The following is a 15,327-nucleotide window of genomic DNA, read 5'->3' on the forward strand; positions in this document are numbered from 1 at the left end:
AAAAACTAAATTCAATGATTCTTTCAGTAATTTCATTAAGAAATTAAAGAAAAATCAAAGAAATCCCATGAATTAGAAAACAAGAAGTAGTGAAAATAGCTGATCAATAAGTCCCGGGAAAAGGTTTGGGTCTTGAGCTAAAAGGTTTTGGAACCAGTGAACCACTGCCACATTAACCTCGCCTCACCAGGCTTTCCACCACCTCGGAGGAAAACTGCCACATAGACCCCTTTTCCACCGGTTGGTTCCCAATGGGAAGCGGTTCAGTTCTTTTTGGTTCTTAGTCCATGAGCCAGAGCTCCAAAATTGGAACGTTAATTATGAATTGAGTGTGCAAAACTATACCTATATTAAATTGTTTATAGGATCAATATAAGTCAATTAATATACGATAACACTTCCACAGTAGTAGATTTTTCATATTTTCTACTTTTTGCATATTTTCCTATATAATGCATCATTTGCATATTTATAAATTTAAAATTTGTAATACAATAAATCAAAAGTATTGAGTGCATAAATGAACATATTTTATTGCTCGGTCTTATGTAATAAATACTGGATTGTTTATTTTCATGAGCTGTGGGCCTATATGCCGTAATCATCAAGCTTACAACATATATGTGCAATGAATGTTGAATAGCCTATGAAGGTTTCTGATGAATTCTCTTGAATGATATAAAATTGGGAGGCATACTTTGGTTAGACATAGCATTGGTCTGACTGGCCGTAACTTTTCCACACTATTCTGTTCATGAAGTCCCTGTATTGATGAATGACCTGTAAATAAAAATTAAAATAGTCAAAGTAAAAGTAAATTGTAACTTTCAGTTACCAGATTTGAACCCGGTTTCCCGGACCCGTGCAAATCCTTTTTTACCATTGTGCTAATATAGCCTGCCTGCTTGCCCAGGGGATAAATGTAATTATGGCCATCAGGTCAAAATTCGTGTCAGATCCTGGGTCTAGGTTGAGACATGACCTTGGCTTTGACACAATCTAAATGTCCCAATAAAAGGGTATAATGCAATCAGTTAGGGCTTTTCTGTTCGGATGTATGGGCGGTCAAGGGCAGAAAGTAGTTTTTGCCACTCATTAGGCATTCCTGCATAATGTCTGCGTATAATGATGTCAGACGCATACCACAATCATAGAAGAGCAGGGAGACTAAATACAACCGCCCCATTCCATAAATTATATTGTATGAACATACTCGACCATACAAATTAGTCAATTCATTAAAAAGTTACATAGTGCCACGTTAAGTACAGTACTTGAGTGAATGTAATCAATCATGCCTATCCACTACACATGCAGACGCACTTTGAAGACATCACTTGGTTCTGTAATTATTACTCAGTGAATTATGTTACAGACTAATTGATTAAAAATGTAACACAACCACAATTTGTGTAGTCTTATAATCATAATTGTCTCAAATAATATAGGACTGGTATTAGATATTCATCAGTCTATTTGTGAAAACATATAATTAATAAACTTAAGGTTTGTCCACATTCCAAAAGGGGAAATTTGGAGTGGTGTTCAAATAGATTATAATACATTAATTATACATTTTAATTAATTATAAAGATGATCACAGTTTGTGTGTTGTCCACTCTTCAATTAATATCATACTGGTCCTAGCTATCATTAATAATTCACACCACAAACCGCTAGGTAAGCTGGTCTCTTTAGTTGATCTGGAAGAACACTGTGTATAGCATTCAGCCAGTGTTGGAACTAAAGTCCTTACATTAGTTACTTTACATAAAGAAACTACTTTTTGCTGTAACTTTTAACGTAACTCTTTACATTTTCCCATTCAGTAACGCCATTATAGTTACTGTGTTTTCAATGGGTGAGTAGTTACCCATGTTATGTAATGTGATCCAAAATAACTACTATAGAGTGTCCTGACCATATAAGGAGTTCCTCCCTGTCCCCAGTAAGCCCCTGGGGTAAAAAAAAACCCTAGTTTCGTGAGCGTGGGGGTTTTCAAAATCACCCAAATCACTGAATGCTCCTTTAAAACAAGCTGGAGCAGTGACATTAGGGATTTAACAGTGTCTGAATTGGAAAATTGTATTAAAACCTTTATTTTTTAGGGGCGCCCCTCCTATAAAAAGGTTTAATGTTTATTTTTAGTTCAATGTTTGTTTTAAAAACGCCATTGACAATGAAGGGAACATTTACATCATCTTGTCCTAACACAAACATTAAATGCCATTAACAATAAAGATAATTTAATTAGACTTTAATATATTAGCGCCCCTCACTTCACACAGGTGTGATTTTTTGTTTACTTTACTATATAAAAAGTAGAAAAACAAAGTAACTAGTAACTAGTTCATTTCATAATTTAGTAACTAGTAAAGTAATTAGTTACTTTTTCAGACGACATACTAGTAACTATAACTAATTACTTTTTAAATGTAACTGAACAACACTGCATTCAGCACACCAGTTTGTTTGAGGTTTTATAACATAATGCCAAAATACCAAAAAATACCAAATAACACACTTAAGACTTAACCTGTAATACAATGTCAAGATCAACACCCTCTAAGAATCAATAGTGTAAATAAGGATAATAGTTCTCTTTAAAAAATTAAGAAAATAAATCATTATGGAACCCCTGGGCAAATTAATTAAAAAATAATTCAAATTGTGCACTCGGGTAGCACAAAAAAAGTACCTGCTCACCAAGCATTTGGCTTGACGGCTTCGTGCCTATATGAAAATAATTGCCCATGTTCAGGGGAGGGGAGCTGGGCGGGAAGGATGAGCTTTGTCAATGCATGGCATCTGTAAATGGGTAATGTTGAGCAGGAGGAGTAGGAGAGAGGCGCCATGTCCCTCCCAGTGGGTCTTCACACTGGCAGGTGAGCCAGTAGGGTAGGATGTGTCCACGAAATGTGGGCCTGCGCATCAGACCTCTTTCTGGGGACCACTGGCCTGGCGCCGTGAGACATTCTGTTACATTTGTGTGGCCATGATGAGGAGGCCCAGTAGAAGTCTTGGTGAAGGGGAGGCTGTGTTCTGCCAGGAGAACACTTAATGTACACTCAATGCTGCTTCCCTGCTCACCACACCAGCAGCAGCAGCCTGTATGCGAGATGGCAAGTACAATAAAGCATACACTTTGAGTCCAAACAACACAAAACTTTGACAACGAGACAGGCTAGGCTGACTGACTCTGTGCCGTTTGAGTTGCATGGCGATAAGGTGGGTTATCAAGTTATAGTATTATCATTCCCTCTGTGTCAACATGGTAGGATACGCAATGCACCTGAACAAGCGCCGACTTTGACATCTTCGGGTGGTGACGAGAACATGACAGAACATAGTTATTGGGGGGGGCTGGCTATTCAGAGGGGGGCTAATGAATTTTGGTTTACATTGAAGTCAGTCAATTGGGTTTGTGGGGAGGGGGGCTTAGGGGGGCTAAGCCTCCACCAGAGGGGGCTAAAGCCCCCTGAGAACGGGTTGCCTCCAGATACATATCAATATAATAATAATAATAATAAAACTTTATTTATATAGCACCTTTTCAAATTTTCATTACAAAGTGCTTTACAACAACAAATCAAATATACAGCAGAAGACATTTAAAAATAAAACAAGAATTAGGAATTGGGAGTGAAAGCTAATCTATAAAAGTGTGTTTTTAAAAGGGATTTAAAAGAGGACACTGATTCAGCACGCTTGATGTGTAGGGGCAGTGTGTTCCAAAGTATTGGCGCTATGGTGCTGAAGGCCTGGTCTCCTTTAGACTTTAGCCGACAGATTTGAGGTTTAAGAAGGTCATTGGATGAGGATCTCAGGGAGCGGGTTGGGACATAGGGGGAGATAAGAGCGGCGATGTAGGGTGGAGCGAGACTGGACCTGGCCTTGAATATGGTGAGAAGGAGTTTGAAATTTATTCTGAAGGGAATTGGGAGCCAGTGCAGGGACGCTAGAACGGGGGTGATATGGTCAAATTTCCTGGAGCCAGTTAGCAGACGAGCAGCAGCATTCTGTACTAATTGGAGACGATTAATAGATTTTTTAGTGAGGCAGGTATACAGAGAGTTACAGTAGTCTAAGCGTGAGAATATGAATGCGTGAATTACTTTTGTCAGGTCAGAGGGGGATAGAAATGATTTTATTTTGGCAATGTTTCTTAAATGGTAAAATGATGATTGAGTGACTTTTTTAATGTGGTGTTCGAAGTTGAGGTCAGGATCAAAAGTGACACCTAGATTCTTAACAGTGGGCCTGAGATTTATGGTTAAGGGGCCAAGGTCATTTTCTATTTGGGCTCTGGCGAGAGGGGGGCCAAATACTAGCACCTCAGATTTTGAATCATTAAGCTGGAGGAAGTTTGCTAACATCCAGCTTTTAATGTCCGCAAGGCATTTATGGAGGGTGGATAGGTTGTCTTTATTGTTGGGATCAATGGGAAGATAGAGCTGTGTGTCGTCGGCGTAGAAATGAAAATTAATATTGTATTTACGGATGATCTCTCCTAGGGGAAGCAGGTAGAGGGAGAATAATATAGGTCCTAAGATTGATCCCTGGGGGACCCCTGACTGTAACGGGGCGAGGGAGGAGGTGAGTTCACCTATGCCAACAGAAAAAAGTCTGTCACTCAGATATGATTTAAACCACTGGAGGGCAACACCAGAGATGCCCACAACCTTCTCCAGTCGATGAATGAGTGTTAAGTGATCAATGGTGTCGAAGGCGGCTGTTAGGTCAAGCAGTATGAGAAGGGAACAATGACCAGCGTCTGCAGATAGCAGGAGGTCATTGGTTACTTTCAGAAGGGCAGTTTCAGTGCTGTGGCGGGTGCGGAATCCTGATTGAAATTTCTCAAATAGGTTATTATTATTCAAATGAGTTTGGAGCTGAGCAAAGACCACCTTTTCTACGACTTTGGAAAGGAAGGAAAGAATATATACTGTATGCTGCCAGCTAAATATTGTAATGACTAGAACGAAAATGTACGTGCTTAAAATGTCCATCAGAAATGCAAGGATACAGAGTGAATTCATAAAGTGAAAACATTGAAATGACTAAAAAGTGGTAAATGCTAGTTAGAAAGACAATACAATACAAATCTGCTCACCTTTTTTGCATTTATTTCCTCTTCTGTTGGCGATTCTAATTCTATTTGCTCCACATGTGTGCTAATCTGACTTTCTTTTGGTTTTTCCTAATTATTTCTCTTGCTTCTCTTGCTCTTCTCACGGATAGGGGCTCGTCCTGCTTTAGCATCATTAAAAGGTGCTGTTCCTTTGCTGCTAGGTGCTTCAGTCGCCACTTTGAATTATCCGAAGAGTCATAGTTTTCTCGAACTATACACTCTTTAACATACCTCAGCTGCTTCTTTAGCAAAGAGGGAGAAAGTCCATTTTCTTCTAGACATGAAATAAGACCAGGGCAATAGGAGGAAGAATGTAAGGATTTCTGTCCAGTTTGGCCTTCTCTCAGTGGCAGATTGGGGTTCTTTTCCTTTGTCGTCAGGTTTGCATTTATTTCCTCTTCTGTTGATAATTCTACTTCCAACTGCTGTCCTTGTATGCTTCTCTGACTTTCTTTTTGTTCTTTCTGTTGTGCCATTTTCTTTTCTTCTGTGTGGACTTTCGCTTTGGTGACAGTATTGACAGCAGATTTCTGTCCAGTTTGACCTTCACTCGGTGACAGTTCTGAGTTCTTCTTTAGGATCATTAGAATGTACTGTTCCTTTCCTGCTAACTGCTTCCGTCGCCACTCGGAATTGTTCGCAGTGTCACAGTTTGCTTGATCTATAGACTTTCTAACAAAGTTCAGCTCCTCCCTTAACCAAGAGTTAGAATCCCCCATTCGTACTGGACGAAGACCAGGGGGATAGGAAGAGGAAGAAGGTGGAATGTCATTGGACCCAGAGTTCCAAGCTTTTGAGGAAGCACTGTTACTAGTGTCACTGTGGTAGGCGGTGTACTCCGAGTGCTGGACAGTATTGATGGCGTGTGGGTAACAAAGGCCTTCACCCAGTGGCAGGTCTGAGTTCTGCTTTAGGATCGTTAAAATGTCCTGTTCCTTTGCTGCTAGCTGCTTCCGTCGCCACTCAGAATTGTTTGCAGTGTCACGGTTTGCTCGAGCTATACACTTTCTAACAAACTTCAGCTCCTTCTTTAGCCAAGCTGTAGAACGCCCTTTTCCTACTGGAAGAAGACCACGGGTACAGGAAGAGGAAGAAGGTGGAATATCATTGGACCCAGAGTTCCAAGCTGTTGAGGAAGCACCGTTACTAGTGTCACTGTGGTAGGCGGTGTACTCTGAGTGCTGGACAGTATTGATGGCGTGAGGGTGACAAAGGTCTGATTGCTGTCCAGTTGGGCCTTCACTCAGTGACAGGTTTGGGTTCTGCTCCTTTTTTGTCAGGTCTGCATTTATTTCATCTTCTGTTGGCAATTCTACTTCCAACTGCTGTCCTTGTACACTTTTCTGATGTTCTTTTTGTCCTTCCTTTTGTTCTGCCATTTTCTTTTCTTCAGTTTGTAATTTTGCTTTGGTGACCGTATTGATGGCGGATTTCTGTCCAGTCTGGCATTTACTCAGTGGCAGGTCTGAGTTCTGCTCTAGTGTCTTTTTCTTCCATTTTGTATTTTGCAAAACAAGTTGCTTTTGCTTATTTTCCATCTGCCTTCTATTTTCAGCATTGCGCTCACGCAGTGACAGGTCTGGGTTCTGCTCCTTTTTAGTCAGGTCTGCATTTATTTCCTCTTCTGTTGGCAATTCTACTTCCAACTGCTGTCCTTGTATACTTCTCTGACTTTCTTTTTGTCCTTCCTTTTGTTCTGCCATTTTCTTTTCTTCCGTTTGGAATTTCTCTTTGGTGACAGTAATGATGGCGGATTGATGCCCAGTTTGGCCTTCACTCAGTGGTAGGTCTGAGTTCTGCTTTAGGATAATTAAAATGTCCTGTTCCTTTGCTGCTAGCTGCTTCCGTCGCCACTCAGAATTGTTCGCATTGTCGTGGTTTGCTCGAGCTATACACTTTCTAACAAACTTCAGCTCCTTCTTTAGCCAAGCTGTAGAACGCCCTTTTCCTACTGGAAGAAGACCACGGGTACAGGAGGAGGAAGAAGGTGGAATGACATTGGACGCAGAGTTCCAAGCTGTTAAGGAAGCAGTGTTACTAGTGTCACTGTGGTAGGCGGTGCACTCTGAGTGCTGGACAGTATTGATGGCGTGTGGGTAACAAAGGTCTGATTGCTGTCCAGTTGGGCCTTCACTCAGTGACAGGTCTGGGTTCTGCTCCTTTTTTGTCGGGTCTGCGTTTATTTCCTCTTCTGTTGGCAATTCTACTTCCAACTGCTGTCCTTGTACACTTTTCTGATGTTCTTTTGGTCCTTCCTTTTGTTCTGCCATTTTCTTTTCTTCAGTTTGTAATTTCGCTTTGGTGACCGTATTGATGGCGGATTTCTGTCCAGTTTGGCATTTACTCAGTGGCAGGTCTGAGTTCTGCTCTAGTGTCATTTTTTTCCATTTTGTATTTTGCAAAAGAAGTTGCTTGTGCTTATTTTTCATCTGCCTTCTATTTTCAGCATTGCGCTCACGCAGTGACAGTACTGTGTTCCGCTTCTTTAGATTCATCACAAGGACCTGTTCCTTTGCTGCTAGCTTCTGTCGCAACTCAGAATCGTTCGTAGGGTCACAGTTTGTTCGAGCTATACACTTTCTAACATACTTTAACTGCTTCTTTAGCCGAGAGGGAGAACGCCCTTTTTGAAGAAGACCATGGTTATAGGAGGAGGATGAAGGTGGAATTTCATTGGACCCAGAGTTCAAAGCTGTTAAGGAAGCACCGTTACTAGTGTCACTGTGGTAGGCGGTGTACTCTGAGTGCTGGACAGTATTGATGGCGTGAGGGTAACAAAGGTCTGATTGCTGTCCAGTTGGGCCTTCACTCAGTGGCAGATCAGGGTTCTGCTCCTTTTTAGTCAGGTCTGCATTTATTTCCTCTTCTGTTGGCAATTCTACTTCCAACTGCTGTCCTTGTATACTTCTCTGACTTTCTTTTTGTCCTTCCTTTTGTTCTGCCATTTTCTTTTCTTCCGTTTGGAATTTCGCTTTGGTGACAGTTTGGCCTTCACTCAATGACAGGTCTGAGTTCTGCTCTAGTCTCTTTAAAATGTCCTGCTCCACTCCTGCTAGCTTTTCTAATTTCTTCTGTTTCTCCTGTAAATTGATCAGAGGGCAACAGTTTACTCGAGCTATAGACTTTCTAACAAACGCCAGCTGCCTTTTGTTTTCCTGCTTTGCCCGTCCCAAAATAAGTTGCTGTTGCTTCTTATTTTCCTTCTGCACGCTTTTTTTCCCAGTACCTCTAGACTTCTCAGTATTAATGACGTGGATGTAATGAGAGCCCGATTTCTGTCTAGTTTGGCCCTCAGTCTCAGTCAGTGACAGATCTAAGTTTAAGTAGGAATTTCCAAGTGCATCGTTGTAGCCAGCAGGTGGATGAGGATAGACCTTACCAAGTAAGGCTCCAGTGTCAGCAGAGGGACATAGCAGATTAATTGAATTACAAAAACCAGGGGGACAGGACGACGAAGGTGGGATGTCATTAGACCCATCATTCCAAGCTGTTGAGGTTGCACCTTTACTAGTGTCTCTATGGTAGTCAGTGTACTCTGAGTGCTGGACAGTATTGATTACGTGAAGGTAACGAAGGTCTGATTGCTGTCCAGTTTGGCCTTCACTCAGTGACAGGTCTGAGTTCTGCTCTATCGTATCTAGCTCCTTCTTCCCATTAGACAATTCTTGTCCATTTATTTGTACTGCCGGTTGTTTTGTTAGTATTTTCATATCAGTGACTTCTGTCTGACAATAAGGGTTGATGTGTAGGTTATGAGGTAATGACCGCTGTCCAGTTTGGCCCTCAATCAGTGACAGATCTGTGTTGAAGTAAGAATGTCCAAGTGCAGTGTTGCAGCCAGCAGGTGGATATGGATGAATATATGGATGAGGGTAAACATGGCCATACAAGGATACAGTGTCAGCAGAGGGACATAAAGGAGTCATCATTGAATAATTACAAAAAACAGGGGGATAGGAGAACAAAGAAGGTGGGATGTCATTGGACACACAGTTACTAGTGTCACTGTGGTACTGGTAGGCAGTGTACTCCGAGTGCTGGACTGAAGTGTATGATGGAATTGCAGAAGCAGCATCAGAATTGTACATTGGTATTGCACATGCAGCATCAGGATAGGTAACAAGATATTCTGGGTTCTCTGGATACTGATCTCTGGAAGCAGTTGTATTCTTATCTCTATCACCATCTCGTTCACTCCTTTGCGCTCTCTCTTTCTCTCTACTTCTCTGTCCAAAGTGTAGGTATTCAGAACTTTGTGTTTGTTCCCTGCTATCCCTGAAGGTTTTGCTGGGGGAATGATGATGGTGGGAGGGACTAGGACTAGGTCTGTCAGCCACTGAAGTTGATGAAGAGGAAGGACTGTGATCACTTTGTACATGCTGCTGACTTCCTTTGCTCACCCCTGTACTGTCCAACCTCTGTTTGGTTTCATTCTTTATCCCATAGAGCCTCTCCTGTGTGCGTTCGGTCAATTTGCACATGTCATCTGCATCCAGACTAAAACCAATGGTCTTCAGAATGCTTTGGAGTTCTTCCTGATGCTGCTCCAGTTTGGGTTTCTTCTCCTCCACCACTGGGGGAGACCTGGATCTACGACTAGAGCCAAAATGGCGGTCACCTCTGCTCTGGGCAGATTTCTCCTCACGCTGGATGTTTCGTTTACATCCCTCATTAGAAATATGTTGATCGAGTAGCTCAGTCTTCCACTCTTCACTGCAAGACCGACGGTCCCTCTGCCCAGCTCCACATTGAAATTGTTGGCTGTCATCACTCTTGCACACTCCTGACTTTTCCTTCACAACAGGGATTTGATTATGCAGAAGACCCTGACCAGTAGGAGGATCTTTGACTATTTTAGTCAGCATCTCAATGTCCACCCCTTTATTAAGTACACAGAGGAAACGCTGGAATCCTTTGACAATCAAGTTATTTTCTGTGGTAGTAGGGCTCTGGCCGGGAGGTTGTGGTTTAACAGGGACCTGCCGAAGGGCACATGACAGAAAACATCACTATATTAAAAAGTGGCGCATGCATCAGTGAATTAAAACTTTGAGTGAGCTTTTCATTACTTCACAAGCTTACTTTTTCTTTTATATTTTCAAGAAAGACATTATAGTTGCATGCCATAGCTGAGTATACATTTGTTAATTTATGTTATGTTGGACAAGCGTTCCTAATAAAGTGGCAAGTGCGTGTATAATATAGGCCTATTCATTTCAAATATAATGCATGGAGGTCAGGAATCGTAGCCTGGCTAATAAGCCAGACTAATATCACACAACACTGTCGCGGTATATCAGTCTGGGCTGGCTCCACTTGGATTTAATTTCCCGGGGAACATTTTCTCTTTGACGCAATTGGTCAGAGCTACTGTCAGTCAAAGGTCTCAAGCATTGAACGTCACTGTACCAAAGCCCGCCTATATTGCATACCGTGTCCCGATTGGTCCGACCCGTTCTCTGCTGTAGGAAAGAGGCGTGCTACTGAGCCTCGCCAGACCGTAATCCGCTGGTAGGCAACTTTTTTTTGCCAACGGCTGATTCGGTCTGGTTTATTAACCAGGCTACAGGAATCGTACAATAGTTAAAGTGCAAGACCACTTTCGTAGAGGTTTGGGTTGTGTAGTTTGCCATGATGGGGATAAGAAATCAAAAATAATTGCTCCAGTGATTAGAAATTGACAATTATATGCTATCAATTATCAAAATATGTTACTCATTGACTTACATTGTACACTGAAACAGCTCTCAGTCACTTTTTTATTAGGTAAACAAAGTTGATTCAGACAATATAGACTAGAGCATCACCAAACCCACTACTGTTTTTTTATATAAAAATGTTAACTTCCTGTTGTTTTAGCCATTTTGATTAGGAAGAAAATCCGGACTGGATCCATGGATCTTCAAATAGTAAATCAACAGTTCAACAAAAGAAAAAGAAAAAAAACAGTACTGGGTTTGGTGATGCTCTATATTGTCTGCATCAACTTTGTGTTTGTTTACATAATAAAAGAGTGACTTTGAGAGCTGTTCCAGTGTACAGTGTAAGTCAATGAGGAGAATATTTTGAATTATCAATTTCTAATCAGTAATCACTGGACCAATTCTTTTTTTATTTCTTGTCCACATTTGGAGTTACATCATGGCAAGGGTTAGAAACAACAACCCAAAACCTCTACCAAATAGTTAGGTAAAGTTAGCTTAAGTTGTGGCAAATCTGCAAAAGAAATGCTTACCACTAGCTTTCTTCACAGATGTGTTCATAAAGGTGTCTACTATCACAGAAAAAAATGTTCCAAGTCAACTCCCTTGGGAAACTTTGTGGGAGCCAATCAAAGTTGGGTTACCCAGAGGGCCTAGGATAAATACAGGAAAATGTAAAATTGGCCAATATGAGCTTGTGGGGTATGTAAATAGCAGTTACTTGGGGTGATGAATCCGTTCCAGCCATTACCTTTCAGTAAAAATGACTCCCTGGGCATCAAATCGGCCACGCCTACTTTTGTATGTCCCAGACATGTGTAATAACTAATAAGCTATTTTATGCATACTGTATCTCAATGCATACTGTATCTATGGTGTTCTTTTCTGTTTGTTTGTTGTGTGTGTGTGGGGTCACATCTTAAAACAATATTAACAGTCAAAGAAGGGTGAAATTAATTTGCCTGGGCTCCTCAGACTTTCAGTTCATTAATACAAAATAAATAAACATAATATGGCTCTAGGTGCTAAAAAGAAAGTATGCTTTTGTAAACAATAAATACACATGACTGACTAACTGACTAAGTTCAGAAGATAGTCTGGTGCTGTGAATCTGGAGCAACGCACAGGTCCTGGCTGCACCTGGTGAGAGCAGGAGTGGACCTGGTGAGGCGGGGTCAACCCAGTGCCGGATGGCCCGCCCAGTGCCCACCCAGTGCCGGATGGCCCGCCCAGTGCCCACTCGGTACCGGATGGCCCGCCCAGTACCGGCAGAGTATTTCTGGAGCAGCGGATTGTGTGTCCCTGGTTTTTCCCTAATGGGACTGATCGAGGGTAGCTACTGGGATGTAAGTCAGGACTTGATCACACCGGCTGGGTCACCCGAGTGAGGGGTATGGTAAATGGTGCATTTATATAGTGCCTTTATCCAAGACGCTTTACATAGATTGTGCATTACATTCACACACACATTCATACACCGATGGCGGCGGAAACAATGCAGGGCACCAACCAACACATCAGGAGCAATTAGGGGTTCAGAGTCTTGCTCAAGGACACTTCGACACTAACTCTGGGGGAGCCCGGGTTCGAACTGGCAACCTTGCGGTTACCATCCAGCCACTCTACCGGTCTACCCCTGAGCCACCGCCGCCCCTACCCGGTATGAAACCCAGAGGACCTTGGGAAACATCACTGAGGATACGTCCCAGGTGCATCCATGCGATGTATTTTAGTTCTGAAAATTTGAGGAGCCCTGGCAAATTAATTTCTTGTGTCCGTCTACTTCTGTTTCAACAGTTCGTTTCAATGAAGATGCATTTGTGACACACACACACACACACACACACACACACACACACACACACACACACACACACACACACACACACACACACACACACACACACACACACACACACACACACACACACACACACACACACACACACACACACACACACACACAAAGGTAATGGCTGGAACGGATTCATCACCCCAAATATAACCCCTATTTACATACCTCACTAGCTCATATTGGCCAATTTTAAAATGTCCTGCTTTTAGCCTAGGCCCTCCGAGTACCCCAACTTTGATTGGCTCCCACAAGGTTTCCCAAGGGAGTTGGCTTGGAACAATTTTTTCTGTGATAGCAGACACCTTTATGAACACATCTGTGAAGAAAGCTAGTGGTAAGCTTTTTTTTGCAGATTTGACACAACTTAAGCAACTCTACCTAACTAAAAATGGTCTTGCACTTTAAGGTCACATTCACACCTCTACTTCGATAGACTCGATGCGAATGGGCGGAGATTCTTGCATATTTTATTAGCTGCGTTTGCCTTCACACTGGCTGTGTCGAACCGCAGCAGGGAACTTATCAATGTGTTAAATTCATAAACTATACAGTGAAATATATGGTGTTCAAAAATATATACAGAGTAATAATTGGGATTTAGGACGTAAAGTGAGGGTTACGTGGATGCAGTGGGTCGCCGGGGACTGTACGTTGTGTGTGTGTGTGTGTGTGTCATGTCTATCCACGGTAACATAACATCTTTGCGCTGCGTAAAATATGCCTTGTCCATCTCCAGTTGTGTTTAGTTTACTCCTCATTCATCCGCCACATTGTTTGCTTAATTTCCTTTATTTGCCGCACAGCGGATTGCATTCACACCTGCAATGAATCGAAATCAAGTGTGATTGGAAGCAAAGTTTGGCGAAGTAGAATGTGGTTATTTGATGTGCATCAGGATTCGAATGAGCCTTCACACCTGCCAAACAAAGCGCACTTTCCAACAATACGCAGCAGGATTCGTTTTAATCGCACTATAGCATGCTAGTGTGAATGTGACCTAAGTGATAGTATGATAAGGCTGAACAAGTGTTCAAAGCTACAAACCTCCCCATGTGAATCCAATAAACCAGAATTATAGTGCCTGTTCATCAAAGCTTTCACTCTGAGTTTTAGAGGATGGTCATCTTTGTTCAAGGTCGATGAATTTGTCTTCTCCACAGGATTAGGTGATGGAAGGTGGTCAGTTGCAGTGGAGAAGGCCTGAGCAGTTTGAAGGAGAATAGTTCGTTACACCATATACAGACATCTACACCACTAGAAAACAAATGGTGTGTATGTCAAGATTCCTCAGTCCTCATAGTTGGAGACATTTAATCACACACAAATGTTTTAGCTAGAGCATTCATCAGGGTGATGATTCATAGCCGAAACAGTGCGTGATTAAATGTCACCAACTATGAGGACGGGGGCATGACGTACCAACAGCCCAACATACGTGGCCACACTGGCCAGTTAAGAAATAGCCAGATAAATCAAGCTACCAGATACCTTTGCAAGAAAACCATCAGGCCACCTTTGCTGCAAAATAACATTCACCCTCTCTTTCAGTGGTCCATTGTTGTAGGCTGAAGACAATTTCCTGCAGGAGAAACCTACATCCTTTTCTCCTGTACTTATAAAGGGTATATCGTTTTCTCCTGTACTTATAAAGGGTACATACTTTTCTCCTGTACTCATAAAGGGCTGAGTATTTTTCACAGAACTGTCCACTTTGCTAGAGAGATCCTCTTCCTGGTCTTCTTTAAACATCAGACATGGTGTTTTTGCTTTTTTGCTGCTTTTTAAGGATGGTCTTGTTGTTTTCATAGCAATTGTAGTTTTCTTGCGGCGTATTTGTTTCTCAATCAGTTGAAGTTCTCTCCTCTTCCTTGCCAACTCTTCATCTACCTTACTCAGCTCCTCTGGTTCGTTGTCTGGGTCTGATGTGACCAATTCAGGGTTAGGATTATTGGAATTCAGCCTGTATGACCTATGCTTGTATGACCTATGCCTATGGAATGAAGGATTATGATGCTCCAATTCTTCATTAGTAGCCATAGCAATCATTGTATGTGGTCGTTTGTTGTCTTTCACTGAATAACCACTATGTGTTCTCTGTATTCTCCCTGGAATCAGTCCTCTGTCTTGGATCAAGGCTTTCCCATTGTCTCTGGTGAGCCAGTCTGTAGAATCCATTCCAAACAGTTCATATGTTGGTGGGATTATTACTGCATAATAAAACAAGGGGAAAACATGAAGTTTAATCAGCAAACGTCCAACATAACACACATGCGTTTCTATTCTACAAAGAAAACTACAGATTTCGGTAACGACAGTGTTAAAATAAGCCAAATCAGTTGATTATTTTTGTAACTTTGAGAGAGAAACCCAAATTGATCCCTATTAGTTAAATAATAAACAACTCACAGCTCCTCTTCGGCTCTTCCGTCTCCACCAAAACATCATTGTTGTTGTGTCCATAAAACGGTGACATTTAGCGGTTCCACAGTGCTTGCTTGTAAAAACTATTACGGTAATTATTACTCAAACGACCATGTTGACCATAATACTAAAATAGCCAATAATATTAGCCATCCACATATTCCACACGACCCTTTCTTCTTCTTCTTCTTTTGGCTTTCCGACATATCCTCCGAGGT

The 15,327-nt window shown here is 41.8% G+C and overlaps 1 long non-coding RNA gene across 1 annotated transcript; it reads right to left on the reverse strand.

Moving 5' to 3' along the window:
* Window positions 1-2,242: 2,242 nt before the first annotated feature.
* LOC306921730 lies at window positions 2,243-15,269 on the reverse strand. Its single transcript, XR_013789819.1, has 5 exons — window positions 15,095-15,269; window positions 14,177-14,895; window positions 13,733-13,888; window positions 5,114-10,110; window positions 2,243-3,108 (listed from the first exon to the last, which is right to left on the reverse strand). It is a non-coding gene; the product is annotated as an uncharacterized lncRNA (long non-coding RNA).
* Between the last annotated feature and the right edge of the window lie 58 nt (window positions 15,270-15,327).

Source organism: Electrona antarctica (genome assembly GCF_951216825.1).
Source record: "Electrona antarctica genome assembly, chromosome: 4".
In the NCBI taxonomy this organism is placed as follows: Eukaryota; Metazoa; Chordata; class Actinopteri; order Myctophiformes; family Myctophidae; genus Electrona; species Electrona antarctica.